Raw genomic sequence first — 18,382 nt, 5'->3', positions numbered from 1 at the left:
TATAAATTCTCCCAAGACACTAGTCTAAAACCAAACCAAACATACGCCAGTGCTCATTAAGCAAGGCATAGAGTGCCTGCTCTGCCATCAGAAAGCAGACAGCTAAATGGCCCAGAGCAGCATGAGCAGACAAGCCCAGGGAGCTGTGAACTGTGTGGCCTGCCTGCAAGGACAGGGCAGAGCAGGCAATATCCACATGGGCTGAGACAGAAGAAAGCTTTCTAGGTAGAACTCCACGTGGCCCTCAACTCTGTCCATTGTCAGCCGCTGTGTTCTGGCAGGCAAACAGGTTACCAGCTGACACTGGCCCATGAGATTTCTGGGTGCCCTTCTCAATAACTGATATACTAACAAGATGATACCGAGCTCCTCCACCCCCTGCCAGAGACCACAAGAGCATTCCAGGCAGGGAAACAGCCACAATGTGCTGGCCCTGTGGTGGCTGAGGACCAGCAAGAAAGATTTTAAGGCTGGTGGAGATGGAGCACAGGAAGAGTTACAAAGGGACCAGTGAAGCCAGCAGGTCCACATCACACTATTGAGTCTGCATAAGAAATTTGTCTTCTATCCTACATGTGACAGGAAACAATTAGAAGGTTTTAAGCCAGGGAGTGAATGCAGTTTAATTTGAAGTCTAATTTACATTTTTAACAATCCAGACAGCTGGTGTGTGTATAATGAATCATGTGGGAGCTCAAACCGTGTTTACTGAAGATCTATTGTTAAAATTCAGAATATATTAAAGCCACAAAGGGAAGTTCTAATTTCATTTTCCCACATGTGGCACAGACCAGCACTCAGATGCACACAAGCACGGGATGTGCTTCACGCACTAAAATCCCACAGTCCTTGGGAAGGTGGCCCTTTCTAGGGAATGAATTTCTCTCTGAAATGACACACCAAACTATTTTTTTTTTGTTTCCTCCAAAAAAATAACAGACAAAAAAGCATTTTATAATAAAGGACTACAACATTTTGTGACCAATGAATACAAAGTTAGCTACTCTTGACAATGGAGCATTTCCTACTGTCTACTACTTACTATTCAAATTCCAATACTGTGAAAATATTTCTTTTCAAATTAAAGAGATTTTCTTTTGACTAGTTGAATAATTTTATGCAAACATAACAATCACCCCATTCTTTTGCCCAAATTTCCATTTAGAAATTAAAAATAATAGCCATTAGTGTGAGTCACTAATAGCAGAGTATGAGTCGCACCGTTCAGAACTGGGATGCCAATTTATAACCATTTCTCCCAAACTCTGAAAATATGACTGCCATTTATCCAGAACCTTCCTGTAAGCGGTAAAAGCACTTTACAAATATCATCCTCATAATAACCCCATAAAGAGAGGAGGGTTTGCTATAAAAGTTCATTGGGCATGAAAATTTGGCTCAGTTATTCAACAGCTTGATCCAAAAACAATTATTAAAATTAATTTTTAACAGCAACAAAAATAATTTGGCTGAAAGAGTAAACTAATAAGCAGTCAACTACCTACCCACGGCACATTTCCTCTGCACAAAGGCTGCCTCTCCTTCCCCTGATTCTCCAAATCACTTCTACAAAACTGGCTCCTGTGAAGAGTGATGGCCCAGGGGCCTGGTGCCAGCAGCTGTCATAGAAGCACTGGCCTCACTTCACAGTGGCACTTGGTCCTACAGCTAAAGAGCCCTTAGGGTTGGCACCGGGAGCTAAAGAGATTATACTCTCCTAATGATATAAAGCTGAGCCCAGGCCACCCTTCATAATATACATGGGATGGTCCACGAATAGCCTGAGCACAGAGACTCACCAGCCTCCCTCCCCAGGAAACTCCGCCAAACACACACCTGGCAGACAAAGCATGAACGGATCAGGCAGCTCCGTGGGATGGGCAGTTGTGCACAGAAGCTGACACATTTGATGGTACAGAATGTGAAATTCCTATAAGCCCTTTTCCAGGTTCCCCAGAGGGGCAGAGGTCACACTTCCTTTACCAGCCTTCTACTTCTGTTATGGGCTTGCTTCTCTCTCTTTAAGACGAGGGTAAATTTCTTGGATAAGAAATAAATGCATAACTAATCCCACTGTTATGTATAATTATAATGCACTAACAAAAAATTTTAAAAAGAAGAAAATGGATGCAGCTGGCTCTATAAGACCATGACAGACTTGGAACATGTACTCTTAGACTTGGAACATGTACTCTTTTTTTTCTGGTTCATAAGTTTAGGATTACCCCCATGTACCCTAGAGGTAACTGGAAGGGAACAGGCAAGGAAAGCTTCCCATGCTTTTCAAGCACAGCATGGTGAGAGAAGGATTCACATTCCCACTTTGCCACCTGCTAGTTGCGTTATTCATACATGTTACTTATGCTCACTGAGGATCTATCACCTCTCTATGAAAATGGGTCTAATGCCCGCTCAAGAAGATGCACGATTAAATATGTTAACAGATGTGCAGTACCTGCTGCAAAACAGATACCAATTATTACTCTCTTCTGTTTGCATATAATTAACCTTCTGTCATTAGTGTTCTTCATCCTTCTTTGCTTGTAATTCTCAGGGTCAAAATTTTAAATCAATTCAAATTGAACTGTCCATGCTTATTTCATATTAAGGCTAGCCAGAATAATGATTTAAAACAGACTTTGAATCAAGCAAAATTATGATTTAAAATCTAGTTCTACTGTTTATTGGTTGAATGGTCTTGGGAAAATGTCCGTCTTCTGACTCAGATTCATCAGGTGGGGTACAAATGGGCTAAGGAGGGGTAATGTCTCCAAAGAATTGATTATGGGGAGGATAATGGGAAATGGTAAACTACTGTGAGAGAGCCCTGGAGACATCCTCTCCACAACCTAGAACACCCTAAGGAAATGCTACTTCATAACACTTTGTTCTAAGAAGAGGCTTTAGAAATAACGCTTGATGACTGAAGTTGATTTTGGTGCCAATGCTGTTGGGAATATTAGTGGACAATAGGGTTTGCCTCCGGGTTTAAAACAGCTCTGTGAGTGAAATATGCCTGAAGAATCTTGGCCCTGAATCTGGTCTAGTTACTCTCAATGCTTGGGGCAGTGTGACCAGTTTGCCTGGTTATTTGCAAAAGAATCAAGGGTATTTCCATTTGCCCTTAGGAAACAGAGCCAGAAGAGGAATCTGCTAGAGCAACTGTCCCACCTCCACTGGCCAGGAAACTCCCCCTGGGTCTCAAGAGAGTGGGAGATGGCAGGAAAGCTCACTCTACCCACACATGAGCACCTGAGGCTCTGTGTAAAGATCAATCATTTTAAAGAGAAAGAATTTACTTCTAAACTCCACCTCTGATATTTAAAAATCAGTTCTACATCAGACTAATAGATTGCTTCTCACCATATGAGACACACAAACCTCTCATCTCTGTTACCATTACAAGAACCTAAGAGGTATGATTAGCCCCAATTTACCAACAAGGGGACTAACACAAAAATAATTTCAAGTAACATTCCAAAGATCACCCAGCTGGTAAATTGTTAGAGCTGGTTCCAAACCAACAGTCTTTTCCAAAGCCTGGTCTTCTAACCATGTGATTCTACCAGCTTGATTTATCTTGGTTAGTCACAGTTTATAACTTAAAGTTCAAGACTTTCTCTACCATATGTTGAAGAAGGCTTTGACTTCCCTCTACTGTGGGAAACAGTATTAACATTTCAGAAGTACTACTTGTCCTACTTTTGTGTGTGTGTGGTGGTGGGGGGGGTGCGCTGGGGATTGAACCCAGGGCCTTGTGCATGCAAGGCAAGCAGCTCTCTACCAACTGAGCCATATCCCTAGCCCTTGTCCTCCTCCTTCACTCCATTCTCTGTTCTTCTACTCTTCATTCTCAGAGTGCAACAGCAAACCCAAATCTCTTTTCCCAGGTTTCCTTAGTAACTACTCTGATAATAGACTGCCTCTGAGGGCATTTTACACAAAACTCAAAGCCAGAAAGTGAATTTTAGTAAGAATCCCAAGGCAGTCACATTTAAATTTCAGAAAACTATGCCAATGAGACAGATTCTTGTCTCTCCTAATCCCTGTTTACTGACTCAGAGAAGATAGAAAAAGATGCAAAAAGAACTGAGGATATGGAAGATCCTCACAGTAACCCTAGGGAAGTCTTATTTTCACTGGTAATCCTTCATAGCCTTTGTTAGAAAATATCTGTTGCTCTCTTTGCAACATCACAGACATTCCTGATATGAGTCCAACTCTTCCCACTGACATCAGGATTAACAGTCCACATCTCTAACAAGCTGGACTTCTTTGAATTTTGGAACCACCTGCTAAAAGGTAGCTTACCAGCCCACCTGCCCCCAAATAAGGAAAACCTTGCATGTGGGTTACTAATCCTGACTTTCTTGAAGCCAGCCCCTCTTACCAGAAGCACTCATTATACAGTCTCAAGATCTGAAGTGTCACAGTCCCTCCTTATGATAAGTATTATGCCATTGCTAGGGTTTCTTAAAAGTTCCGGTAACTTCACATTTATGTGAAAACTATTAGTACTCTTGTAAGAAAGAGACACATTTAAATAATTATTTTCCTTCCACTGGCTCAGCCCAAAGTGAAAGAAAAGTGACCAAGGACAGTTTATTCTGTCTGCTAGTAGGTACATAGATGTGCTTCTCTGCATGCACAGGTGCTGCTTTCACCATTTTTTAGACACTTCTTTTAAAGTGCATATAAACCCCAGGCCTGAATTTAAGATAAACTGATCTCTCCTTGTAAGAATAATTTCAAAATATTCAAACTATGCACTTCAGGGAGGGTCCAGAGTTGCCTTGAGACATGAGAGCAATAACACAGGACAGGACAGGGCTCTGACTCTCACATCCAGAAGAAAGCAGAGCAACATCTCCTTTATTGCTGTTGTTCAATAGTGGCCACTAAGCATATTTATTATAATTAAAATATTTGGTAATATTTTCATAGACTACACCCAAAAATCACCAAAGTCAACAAAGTGGGCAGAACTTATATATTAGTAGGATCACTCTTTAAAAATTCTTCAAAATAACAGGGGCTGGGATTGTGGCTCAGTGGGAGAGCACATGCCTAGCATGTGTGAGGCACTGGGTTCAATCCTCAGCACCACATTAAAATAAATAAATAAATAAATAAACAGAATAAAGGTATTGTGTCCATCTACAACTAAAAAAAGAAATTATTTTTTAAATTTTTTTTAGTTGTAGTTGGACACAATATCTTTATTTTATTTATTTATTTTTATGTGGTGCTGAGGATCGAACCCAGCGCCTCACATGTGCTAGGCGAACACTCTACCACTGAGCCACAGCCTCAACCTCTAAAATAGAAATTCTTCAAAGAAAAAAAGAAATCTTCAGAATAACAAAAAACTACATCTCAAGAAGCTTCTGGGATAAATTTTTCAGTAGAACACAGATGAAGAGACTGATTTTTCCCCCAGGGGTCATCTAAAACAACAATTTTTAACAGTGACTTACATTTATGAGTCAGGAATTTGAGCAAGGAGCAGCTGTTCTCTGTGGCAATGGCAGAGGCCAGGGCTGGTATTAAGCCGGTGGATGTCTAGTCTCCAGGATCCAAGATGGCTCCATTCACACGTGGAGATGGATGAAAGACTGATTTCAGCTGAGACTACCCATTGGCATGGGGTCTCTTCTGCCATAACAGTCTTATGGTAGTCAGGCTTCGTAAACAGCAGCTCCAGACTAGAACAGCGTTCCAGCCAACAAAGCGGAAACTGTGTGCCCTTCCGTGACCCAGACTCAGAAGTGACGTGGCACACTTCTGTCACACTCAGGAGTAGTGACAGCCCACCCAGAGTCAAGGAGAGAGAGTTTATTTTAAAATCCAGAACCTCTTCTATCATACTACAAAAAAATAATAATAATAATTCAAACACCCTGATAAAGGTAAGCTATACTGGGTCTGGCAGTGAATAGACTCAGAATGGCCTGTTTCGGGACGCTGAGCCCAAAAAGGAACCGGAATGACTCCCCCCACCCCCTCCAAAACAGCAGAGATGTAGCACAATGGTATTAAACAAACTCAGAGTTTAGAAATCAGCCATAAGACCATTAATACCAAGAAATTCTGAACTGAAAAGGCTAAAAAAGATCTGTCAATGGATCGATTACTTTTTTTTTTACATGTCTATAGCCTTGACAAACTTCTAGGAGAGATTTCACTGAGGCTCTTCTCCTTGAGGAATAAATCTTTAATGCTCTGAACTAACTGGCTCAGAGCCATCCTTTAGAGTCTGCAAAGAAAATCTCAAAGATCCTCAAAGGGAGCCACAGACTGAAAAGCACCTCTATCCCTGCAGAGGTTTGCACCCTGCCCTCTCCCAACCCAGGGCACGTTTACGTGGCAGTGTCTGGAGACACCTTTCAGTATCCTGATGAAAGGAGAAAGGTTCTACTGGCATCTAGTCAGGAGAGGCCAGGATGCTGCTAAACCTCCTATAATACACAGGACAACACCCACAACAAAGAATTATCCACTGCAAAATGTCAATATCGCCAAGGTTGATAAATCCTGTTCTCAGGCACATTCTCTCATTGAGCTGACTGCTAAGAAGTTCCACATTATTTCGTTATTTCTCTCCCTCTGTTTTGAACGATGCATGTATAGTTTAATTGCTATGAGTTACACACACATATGCTGCAGCTCCACAGAAATATCTCATTTTAAAGAATCCTACTAAAGCCAGGCATGGTGGCATAAGCCTGTAATTGCAGCTACTCAGGAGGCTGAAGCAGGAGGATCAAAAGTTTGAGGCTAGCCTCAGCAATGTAACGAGACCCTGGCTCAAAATAAAAAATAAAAGGGCTGAAGATATAGCTCTGTTGTGGTAGAGCCACAGCAGTTCAAACCCACTCCCACCAAGGGGAAAAAAAGTTCTCCAACTAAAAGTCTGAAACTAATTCTCTTCATGAAACCATTCTTTAACACAATAATGAAGAGTTACTTTTAGGGGCTGAGGTTGTATTTCAGTGGTTGAGCGCTTGCCTCGCATGCGTGAGGCACAGGGTTCAATCCTCAGCACCACATTAAATAAATAAATAAAACAAAGATAGAGTGTCCATCTATAACTAAAAAAAAGTTTTTAAAAAAAGAGTTACTTTTAATTTAGTTGGCTCAGACTCATCAGTAATACTAAAAACAAACACATACACAAGAATCAACTTTAAGGATTCGGTACTTAGTGGCTCCCACATGCTGTGGTCTTTCATTTCTTAAAATAAGAGCTGAAATGTTTATGTATGGGTACAAGCAAACCAAGAGTTACAGATTAACAGCTGCTCTTTCAGTGCAGACTCTTCCATCTGTCATCTCTCAGCAGGAGAACAATAGCAACAATGACACAGACATGGCCTCCTCTGGCCAAACACACCCCCGACCGACCTCTGCCACCTGTCCCTAAGATGACACAGATGCTGGCCTGTGTGTACCCATGCAGTTACTTTCTTCCTTGCCGTAATACCCCCACAGACCCAGCTGTTTGGGCAGTCATACTTCAGTTAATACTTACAAATCAAAAGCTGCCAAGTTACTAGACAGAAAACACCGTTTATAAACTCTTACACACACCTTCAGGGAACTCCTGATAGTCATTTTTATTGGGTCTCTTCCACCACAAATTTGTGAAGCTATTTCCTATTTCCAAACATTAATTGCTGTTTTCCTCTTAAAACAAGGTTTCAATGACACTGATACAGGGCACATAAAACCACATTTCCCTGAAGGAAATAAATTACATTGCTAGGTTGCTGCATACTGTAACACAGGACTGCTGGCAGGCCAAGCCTGTTAATGGTGTGCGAGATGTTGCTATTCTCCCAAGACAAACATAAACACTTTTTTTTACACAATCTGGGGGCTTTGCCTCACCCTTCCCAACTAAGATATCAGCCCAGAAAGTAGGGTCTTGACTATTCCACAAAGCAGATCAACACCAAGACTGGCCCTCACCAGGAAGGTATTTCACCCGAAAAACACACATTCTCTAACAAATCTGACCACAATGCTAACTTAATTTGTTAAATGTCTATTAATTTTAACTCCCATCAAAATACACATTCTAGAAGTCCCTTGATCCCAAAGGCAAAGGAAGTCCCAGTAAATGCCAATTTCCTCTAGAGCAAAGGTAAATACAAGGCACAGGGCACCAGGAAACTCACCAACAAGCTCTGTCATGGACAGAGTGACAGGAATTAAAAGCAATACATGCTACACGCCCCAAAACAACTTCAGCTACAACACTCTGAGCACCTTGGAGAGCCACAGGGAAACTATTAGGGAGAAGCTTGCAGGAGGTACCAGAAAACTCCAAGCTGACTTGCTCCCACTATGTAAATTCCAGGTAGAAACAGGCTTTATGTAGATTACCTCATTTAGTTCTCCTAATGTTCCACGGAATAGGCGTGATTATCCCTATTTTACAGATGAGAAAACCAAGTCCTCATGCCTTATGTCATACGCCTGTTGAGTGGGGAGCAGAGATCAGACCTCAGGTCTGCCCAATTCTCAAGGCTGGATCACCACACATTGAGACCATCTTCACTGAGAAAAACGGAGCAGGGAAGAGCTATCTCCCAAGCATTCTCTCTCCAAAGAGTCTGAGATAGGTTCTTCATTGTTTCTCAGTTGCTAAAAAATTGTTAAAAGGCTGCATAATTACCAAAAAAAATCTAACCCTATGTATATAATCATTGACATTTTCAGGGTACAGAAAATGCAGTCTTCAGATTCAGGCTGAGCTAGGCTGTCTCTGAGCTACAACTAGGATTCAGAAAGGAGTGGAGGATACAGAATGAGACTCCTTTGAGAGTGGTGTGGCTGGGGGAAGAACCTGGTCCCTTCATTAAGACCCCCAAGAATCTAGCCTTACAAGAGGGGTGATGAAGTGGGGGTGACAATCAGGGATTTTATCCTAGTTGTGGGAAAAGAGTATATATAGTAATCGAGGAAATCTAGAGAAAATATAGAAAATACAAATGGAAGAAAAGATCAAAGACTTCTCAGATTTCTGTTGTAAAAACAGGAGCAAATTCTTGCAAAGTAGCCTCAAACTTTGATTCTCTCACTCCTACTCTATAGAAAACAGTACTTAAGTGATTTATATCTTGTTTCGGGTGTAATTAAGGAGTACACACATTCTACTTCATTTTGCAATAAGAAAACCATGAATATAAGCCAATCTTCTAACAGCATTAGTTTTTAGTGAGTTGGAATTCTATGAATACAGAACTCCAAGGCATTTCAGCATTTGATTTTGTAAACATAAGCACTACCGCTCTCCATTAACTTTTTTCTGTCACTATGGTTATAAAGTCACATAGCACTTTAGAGAGAGAGGGGAGGGGGGGGAGGCGAGAGGGGGGGGGGCGAGAGGGAGAGGGAGAACACCTGTATCGAAACTATATCACATGCAATAAAACTGGCAAATAAATTTTAAATAAAAGGTTTTGCTTTCATCAACAGCAATACCAAACCTGTAGTTTTCCACTACAGGGTTCTAAAGTACCTTCCATAAAAGCTCAAGGCTCATCACGTCTGAGAGAACAGGGTATTTCCACCTCAATTTTGTTTGTACCTTCAAGAATCCTGATGAAAAAAATCCCCATATATAAATGAATGAATGAAACTACATTTTTCAAATAAACTATTAGCATGTATGTAGTCTTAATTTATTTCTAATTTATAGGGTTTTTGCACATAGGATATTTTGAGATCAAGTAACTATTTATTATTCTCTTCCCAAGCACTCTGCTAGCACCGTGCAGCAGGACCAACTCACACATAACTACCTCAGCGCTAATAATAGCCACCATGAGAACTCCACACTATAAGGACACTGCCCCCAAATCACTTCTCAAAGCCTCTCAACAAAAAACAAAGCACTTGCCACTGAGTGAGTTTAAGTTTGCTTTTGGTTCAAGTTCTAATAACCCAGACAACAGTAATAACTCTTGTTGCTGGTATGGAGACCTGCTCAGATTGACCTTTGGCCTGCAGAAAGCCTGCCAGCTTTACATCAAGAAGCCCTGTGATCTTTAATACAGAGCAAAAGGCGGAACCCAACCGGCTCTTTGTGCAGTCTTCAATCAGTGTTTGACTACAGCTGGTTTTCTGCACCACCAGGAGATGGGCTGTCTACTATATATTTTCTAGGGAGAAAGAAGAGTTCATACAAAGATAACAGAAGTCAGGCAAATAGTGAAAGGGGGTTTCAGAAGGTACCATGTTCCCCCGCCCCTCCAGAGGTAGCACAGAAATTCCCCATGAAAATGGTTAGTTGTGTTAGTCTGCTTTTTGTACTGTTACAAATAACCAAGATAAAGCAGCTTAAAGTGAAGAAAGGTTATCTTACTTTGTTTGCAGCTCTCAGACACTGAACCCAGGGTTTTGTACAAGCATTCCACCAAAGAACTACTCCCCTGGCCCCATAAAGGTTTATTTGGTTCACAGTTTTAGAGGCGTCAGTCAGGGTTGATTGATCCTGTTGCTTTTGTCAAAGAAACACATCATGGCAGGAGCATGTGACAGAGAAAGTCACTAACCTCACAGGCAAGACCAGAAATAGAAATAGAAAGAGACTATCCCCTTTGAGGACATCCCCCCATGAACTCCACCTCTTAAAGCTTCTACTGTCTCCCAATTGTGCCAGAGGCTGGGGACCATGCCTTTAATACACAGTCCTTTGGGGGACATTCCAGATGCAAACTATAGCAGTGCCCAGAGAAAGTACTGTCTCCCCCAAAACATCACAGGCAAGTGGTGAAGCCTGAAGGTCAATTTAAAGAGAGACATTCTCAGCCGTGAGGGGAGGGCAGACCAGAGTAGGTGGACTAAACCTACCAAATGGCAAAAAGTTATGTCTCCTCGGGCCAGCACTTGTGAATTTAAAGAAACTTTCTTGACTTTATTTAAGCATTGGTACCTGTTGACTACAAATTCCCTTTAGCGACCTTTAATCCTGAATTAATCTCCTATAATTATTCTAAATTTTAAAACTTCCTTCAACTGTCATCATAAATCTCTTTTTTGTTTGTGAATTAACCAGAAAGTTAAATAAGGGAGGTAAACAAACAGCAAGGCTTTAAGTGGCCAGCCTAAAAAGCAGCGGTGTGGCCTCTGACCACACCGGGTTTCCCACTGTGGGTTTCTAAACACAGCCCACTGCAAGACCTGGCTTCCTTGGTTGTGGCCCACAACAGCAGGACCAAAGTTCTCAAAATGGGATGGGACAGCAGTAGATAATCTGTAGAAAACATAGCCCTTCTCCTGCTGCCACAGTCTCCAACACCCAGACCTCGCAGTCACACCTGCAGCCACTGGGACACAGAGGAGGGTAAGCTTAGGGAGAGGGGTAACTTCAGCCCACATATTCCACAGTCATCCCGATTCCTCCAGGGAGGCAGAGGCACCCAAGTCCCCAGGGCACTGCTGACATGGAACCCAATGTGAAAGGGGTCCCTGGTGCAGAGCAATGTGGCCACCTACCTGCCAAGCTTGAGTAGGTCCGCCATTCCCTGAAACTCACCACCAACCTGAACCAGTTAGATCTAATTACAGTTCCATTTTCTAAACGATATGTAATCTAAAGAAAATCTTAACTACATAAAAGTTACCTGGCGCCCCTTCTTACGGACTCTGCAGCCTGTATAGGTCTCAGAGCACTAGACAGGAGTCAGAAGTGGTATTTTCATTTCCAGCATTCATTCACTTAACAAACGCATGTTAAGCACCTTATACATGCCAGGGAGCAGAGATATGAAGGTGAGTAAATAAGACAGACAAGGGCACCTACCCTAACAGGGCTTCCACCAAGTCCTTCAGGATCTCAAACAGAAATAAGGGGCTCAGACAAGAAGCTCTACAAAGTCCCTCCCAGCTCTCCTCTTCTCCACTTTCTGCATTGATGCCCAGAGAGGACTAAAGTATTCTGAAATGTTCTGCTCCCCTGAACAGATGCTATTTTAACTCCACATTCATATAGCTTTGGCTGCAGCCATGTGACTTATCTCCATTCTGCCAACCATAAACTACACGTTTTCATCCCAGAGTTCATTAGACTAAGTGGTGCCCTAATCTGGAAGACCAACGGACATGCACATCTCAGGCCTCTTGGCCCAGGAACCTTCCACGTGGAGGAAATCTGGTTCCTTCAGATCAAAACTACAGCAAAACAGCAGCCAGGCTGCCAAGCCTTCCTCACATGTTGCCTGGGTTTGTTTATTTCTTCTTCATCAACTCACATCATTTCTGACACTGCACTTCAACTTCCTAAACAGAGCCAGAGAGAAAAGCTTTTAAGAGGCACTGAAGTGCAGCCAACTTCTGATTAGCCACAGTCCTGAAGGAAAGGAACCACACAGGGCCAAAGCAAGAGGACTCTTGCCTCCAGGGAACAGAGGGCAGAGAGTCTTCCTCAGGACTTGGGGAAGCATTAGTGAAACAAGTGAAGATCTGCCCTCTCTACCCCTCGCCCTCAACAAACTACGACATCTCAGGAAAACAAATAGCACTTCCTCACCTCCGCGAGTTCTTAAGAGCACCGTGCCCACCAGAAAGGAAGGGATCTACAGCCTCCATGGTCAACTGAGATGGGGAGAAATATCTCCTGAATCAATGGGAAAACAGATTTTTATACAAACTATATGAACCTAAGCAATGGTTGAAAGTACTTAACATTTTAATCCTTAATACAGTTTTTATTATCACATCTCAACAGAGGTTCTCTTTTTGTCAGAGCTAAGTTCACAAATATTAAGCAGAAATTTACACAGTCGAGGAAGAGATGCTAAAGACAAGAAAACAACCCGACAGTGAGAACGTGAATGGAGGGAGGTGGACAGTAGGTGCCGCCATCCCTCCCGATCACAAGCACTCAAGGAATCAGCCATCACTATGCTTAGGACAGTCCGTCACACTGACAGCTCCCCACTCCCCTTGCCAATCCCCTCCATCCCCTGTCTCCCTGCCCTGGTCACTCTGCCCCTCTTCAGAAAGAAACCAAGCTGCCTTGGGGAATGGTGCCAGCTGGTGGCTGGTACACAGAACTGTCCACTCACCACCATCTTCCCATCTCAGAAAAAAACTTAGCATCCTCCTCTTCTTCTTCCTTCTCCTCCTCCTCCTCCTCCCCCGTTTCTTCTAATGATGACACAAAAAGCTTCAATTGAATGTTATGAGTCCAGGGATAGAATTCAGATCCCCACTTCCCTCCAGGGAGACTTGAGGCAAACCACATGAGCTGTCTCTGCCTCACTGCCTTCTCTGTAAACATGGATAGGAATACCTGCCTACCCAGCAGGGCTTTTAAAAAGCAACAGATAGGAGCCTACACTGTGAACAGCACAGTACTCAGCAAATAGAAGGCACCGAGCACCCGCTCCCCCTCCTCTGCTAATTTCCCATCGTGTGGCTGAAGGCTCTGAACAATGCTCAGCTCTAGAGAATGTGCAGGATGACTATCGTGCCCCAAACAAGTCAGGTCAGCAACAGATGACCAATGAGCTTTCCTCAGAGGTCAAACATCCCAGCTCTAGACGCAATCACCTGCCTGATGGATTCATGTTCAGTTTGAGCCCGTCCACAGGGACTTAAAGGGTATGTGGCTCCCCGACCCTCCTTGGCTCTGTGGAAACCTAACTCGAGGTTTACCAGGAAATAAACTGTCACCTCCCAAAATGCCATATCACTGTAACAAAGATCTCACAGGGGCTAATGAAATTATCTCCTGTCTTTTATTCCTCTGTAACAACCACAAAATTAGATAAAATGACCCCCTGCCCCTTTCATTTAAGGCCTGCTTTATTGCCTTCCACCCCAATTCTCTCTCCTCTAAACAGATATGAGACCCTGAGGACCCACAGGCCGATGGGATTAGTAACCAGGGGCTTCTTCCTCCTGGCCTACTCTCCAGCGGGCGCTTCTCCTTCCCCGGGGTGGGGTCACAATCAGTTCAATCTTCATGCTTCAGAGACATCCCCTTTGAACAAGATCAAATGTTTCCCCACCCTGGCCTGGTGCTCTGCTCAAAGGAGCAGCAGCCCCTTCTCAGAGCATTAGTGTCAACTCAGCCAGAAATGCTGAAGCAAAGGAGGAGGTCAGCGTGGTTAATTGTCCACCAGGCGAAAACACAGGCCCACTCAAGCCAGCACCTTGGGAGGGCTGATCGCCCCCATAAAATGTTACATGCACTTTGAACCCACAAATAAAGAGAATGAGAACTATTTTCCCCAGCCTGCTGGGCTACAATGGGAGCTTCAGCTATTTGTTTTCTTTTCCAGATTGCAGCCATAAAGGGAAGAGGGCTTCTCACTGGATGCAGAGATACAAGAGAGGTGGGCACCACCACCAAGTGGGGGAAACGTCGGCATGAGTGAGGCTAACGGAAACAGACCAAGGCTTCACCAGATCTGAAGAAGGAACCTGAGAAAACGGAATTTCAGAAATTGTTCATTTTAAGAATGATCTACATTTTAAGAATGATCTTTTATTTATCATTAAAAGAGATGGAAGGAGAAAAATTTTTCGCTATCTTGGTCTATTGGGAAAAGTTGCTTTTATTAATTAGCTTTCTAAAGAGTTTCCTTTAAACTCAGGACCATAACCCTAAAAGGACCCCAAGGAACAGAGAAGTCATTTCCTAACTAAAAGAGGCCATGAAAGTGATTAAAACAACACCTCTAGTCCTGTAAAGTAAAAAGTCCAAAGTAGTCTACTGAAAATCAACTTTTCCTAGAAAAAAAAGAGCCTATAAATTTTTCAAATCAATAACAAAACCCCTACAGTGGATAAGACAAACCAGCCTACAAATTACAGCTGACAAGTTACCTGATCCAAGGAAAAAGTGGTTCCTAAATTATGCATCGATTGAGATCTGGAAATGGAACACAGCAGAGTTTTCCCAGAGATGTCAATAAAGGAGCCAGCTTTGCACTGAAACTTAAAAGGCTATTTTGGAGATTTTGCTTCCTCTTTAAGGAACTATAGCTGATCATTAAGGTTTCACCCAGAAACAACAACAACAAAAACCTGATCTTGATTGGAGCCTGTTTCTTTATTTAAGCATTGGTACCTGTTTCCAGCATTTCATCAATAAAAGAAACTGTCAATCAAAACTCAGGATGATAATAACACTGGCATCCAAGACCAGTGGACCAGTTGCTGAGTCCACTAGTTGTCACTATTCCTACTGTTCCCAAAGCCTACTTGCAACATAAGGGGACCACGCAAGACAGTGTCTTTGGATCAAGGTCAACATACCAAAACAACTTTATTAAAAACATTCTGATTTACAAATCTATCTGATGAGGCACTCACAGTCCCATCTTTAGCAAGTGTAAACATTTCACTGAGTGAAAGAATAACACCATAGTACATGTCTGAAAGACATATTCCAAGTTCAGAAGCTCTAGGAACTGAGGAACTATACTCCTTCTTGGTGTTCTAGGTAGGATGACGTCGAGTAGCCAAAATTAAGCTAGAGACCTCTGTGAAATATGCCTGAATACAGACCTGTGGGAAGGAGCCCAGCCCAATAACCTAACCTCTTGATTTACCTTGATTTGTGATTTTTTTCAAATCTGGAAGAACTATATTATAAAACATAAGGTACGGAGAGCCAGACATCTCCTAGAGGCTCATTATAAATTGGTAAACACTCCTCATGTGCTGGGCAAGGTGAAGCACAGATACAAGGGCCCTGCACACAGCCACCTCAGCCATAGTGCAACACAAATATTCAGGAATATCTCAAATTCCAAAGATGACTAAAGCCCACTCATATATTTTAACATCTGAACCTTTTAATTTCATTTTTGTTAGCTTACTTTCCAAGTATGATAGACAAACTGATTCCATGGAGACTGGAAATTCCTGGGCAAAGTTCAAATCTTTCTATTCAAACCCTAGGAAACTTTAAGACCATGAAGGGAGTCAACTGGGAGTCAAATTTTTGTTACTGGCTTGTTGTTCATAAATTCTCTTCCAGGTGGCTTTGCAGCTAGGATACTCAGCACCATGTAGAGGACCATGGATATGTGATTGCTTTGACATGCGTTTGTTGGCCAGGTACCTCTAGTAGGTTGTGGAAAGCACACACAGAAATGGGAAGACAACTTCTTTCTCTTTGTTTTAGGGCTGCACAGGCCCAAAACAGCAACTGGAAAGACCGAACAATGAGTCAGGCTGCTATCCAAGCAGAATGAAAAGATAAGAGACAGAAGCAAAATCTCAAGGCCACATTCTCCTTTGCAAAAGTACAAGCCCCCGTTTTAGTGAATTCGACCATCCACCAACTTCTGAAATGATCCAGGTCCCATTCAGGTGGATCACCACCCTGGGGGTTTCTACTCCACAGGATAAAGTTCTACAACATCAAGCCAATTAGTATCCCCCTCCTACTAAGTATGGAGAAAATAAAATGTAGCTATCCAAAGCTTTTCATTAAATTATTTAAATCTAGACTATGTTTCAAGCAAGTGCGCAACCCACCAAGAAACATTTTTATTTCCTTTAGTTTTCCAAATTGGGGAAGTCAGTTATTTCCTCTCTACCTGCCTCTGCATTTAGATACATGTTCAATCCTATTGCACGCCAACGGCTGGGATTCTGGGACTTCCAGGGTCTGGTTAACAATGTTGTCTCTCTGACTGAAGCCAAGAGGATGGGTTGCTGAGGGCCATGGATTGTTATTTATCCATCACTGTTCTATGACCTAACATCACTTACACTATTCAGGAGAAACATAATGAAAAAAAAAGCCTTACTTTTTATACTTTTCAATAGGGATAAGAATCTAAATTCCTATTGATTTAACTATATTATGGTAATTTTCAATTATGTGTGGTAATGTAAGCAAACAGGTAATTAATCCATAAGGCACTCTACAAATCACTTAATTGGTTTAGAATCACATTACGATATTCCCTGTGTCAGGGGGCTATGCCTTAGTTCAGTTTACTAGGGCATTTTTTTTTCCCTCAGATAAACATTCATTTACTGATTGAAAATGTGTTCCAAGTCAGGAACCATGCTAGGTGGGAGATGGGAGAACTCACAGACTAAAGGAAAAAGATGTGCACAAACAAGTTAGCAAAGCTCTCCATGACAAGAGCACGGGATTGTGTGGGGATAGAGAAACAGCCATTTGTTCAGTAGATAGATGGAAAAAGTCTAAACTCCAAAGTGCCTCTCATTCAGATGATCTAATAAATAATAGGTGAACTTTTGGGTGGTTGTTAAATGAGGAACAGAATTTTTTTGTGGGGGGTGGGGGGTGGGTCTGGGTATTGAACCCAGAAGCACTTAACCACTGAGCCACAACCCCAGACCTTTATATTTTATTTAGAGACAGGATCTCACTGAGTTGCTGAGGGCCTCACTAAGTTGCTGAGGCTGGCCTTGACTTCGTGATCCTCCTGCCTCAGCCTCCCAAGCTGCTGGGATTATAGGTGTGTTCCAGCTTGAGGAACAGGAATTTTAAAGCACAGCTCCAAGTGAAGGGGAGAAGGAAAGAATGTTGATTGATGAAGTTCACCCGCATCCATTAAACATCTCCAGTAACTCACAACAGAGGCAGAGGACCATTCTCCTCCTTCCATAGAGGAAATGATATCCTACATTCAAGGATTTTCTTTCTCGTGAATGACAGCTTTGGGTGGTCATCAGAGTGCATTTTCATACCATTCTGGGACAAGTCACCTAGGCATAAGTGAACCCTGGAAACAACCCCTTACCTGTTTGAGGTGCTTCTTAATGAAATGCAGAAGGTACAGGTCAGCTGTGAACTCAACAGTCAGTTTACAAGTTTACCTGAAAAACAACAGGAAAAAGCCACATCTGTTAATTTGGAGAAGCCTATCATTTAATGGGCCCCATAGAGAATTGCAGACCACAGTTAGGGATCTTTAGCCTCAGAGCAAAAGACTTGGCCAGTGACACGTGGCCAAGGGGTTAGAGCAAATCCTGAGTTTGACTCAGTGACTGGACAATCATAAGCCAGGTACATAATCTACCATGCCTCAGTTTCCTCTGCTGTAGTATCTATTTCACAGAAGAATTAAGAAAGTCTTCTATGTGCCAGGAACCTTCTATATGCCTAGCGGCACACAGTTGGGTTCCCCGCCCTCAGGAAGCTTATAATTCACAAAGAAAAGTAAACAGGTAGCAATCCTAATCTTGATACAGATGATAGGAATCAAAGCAAGGGAAATACAAGGTGAAATGTGAACCTCTGCAGAGGTACCAGCTAATTCCAGGGGAGATAAAAGAAACTCTCTAGAGCAAGTGAGGGCTAAGATGAACCCTGACAAGCTGGAGTTGACCATACTAGAGAATAACAGCAAAATGAGATGCCCTGAAGCAAGAA

At 42.5% G+C, this 18,382-nt stretch overlaps 1 protein-coding gene across 6 annotated transcripts in view; it reads right to left on the bottom strand.

The window, feature by feature from the left end:
* Positions 1 to 18,382, bottom strand: part of LHFPL2 (LHFPL tetraspan subfamily member 2) — a 151,067-nt gene that overhangs the window by 120,686 nt on the left and 11,999 nt on the right. For 4 of the 6 annotated variants that reach the window (XM_081289914.1, XM_081289917.1, XM_081289919.1 and 1 more), the window contains exon 2: positions 17,751 to 17,826. The exons of the other annotated variants lie outside the window; for them this stretch is intronic. The gene's annotated coding sequence lies outside the window, so the exon portion shown is untranslated. The remainder of the gene's footprint in view (positions 1 to 17,750; positions 17,827 to 18,382) is intronic. 6 annotated transcript variants of the gene reach the window in all.

Source organism: Spermophilus citellus (genome assembly GCF_964194105.1).
Source record: "Spermophilus citellus genome assembly, chromosome: 1".
NCBI classification, from domain to species: domain Eukaryota; kingdom Metazoa; phylum Chordata; class Mammalia; order Rodentia; family Sciuridae; genus Spermophilus; species Spermophilus citellus.
This window is presented reverse-complemented; position numbering and strand designations above follow the sequence as displayed.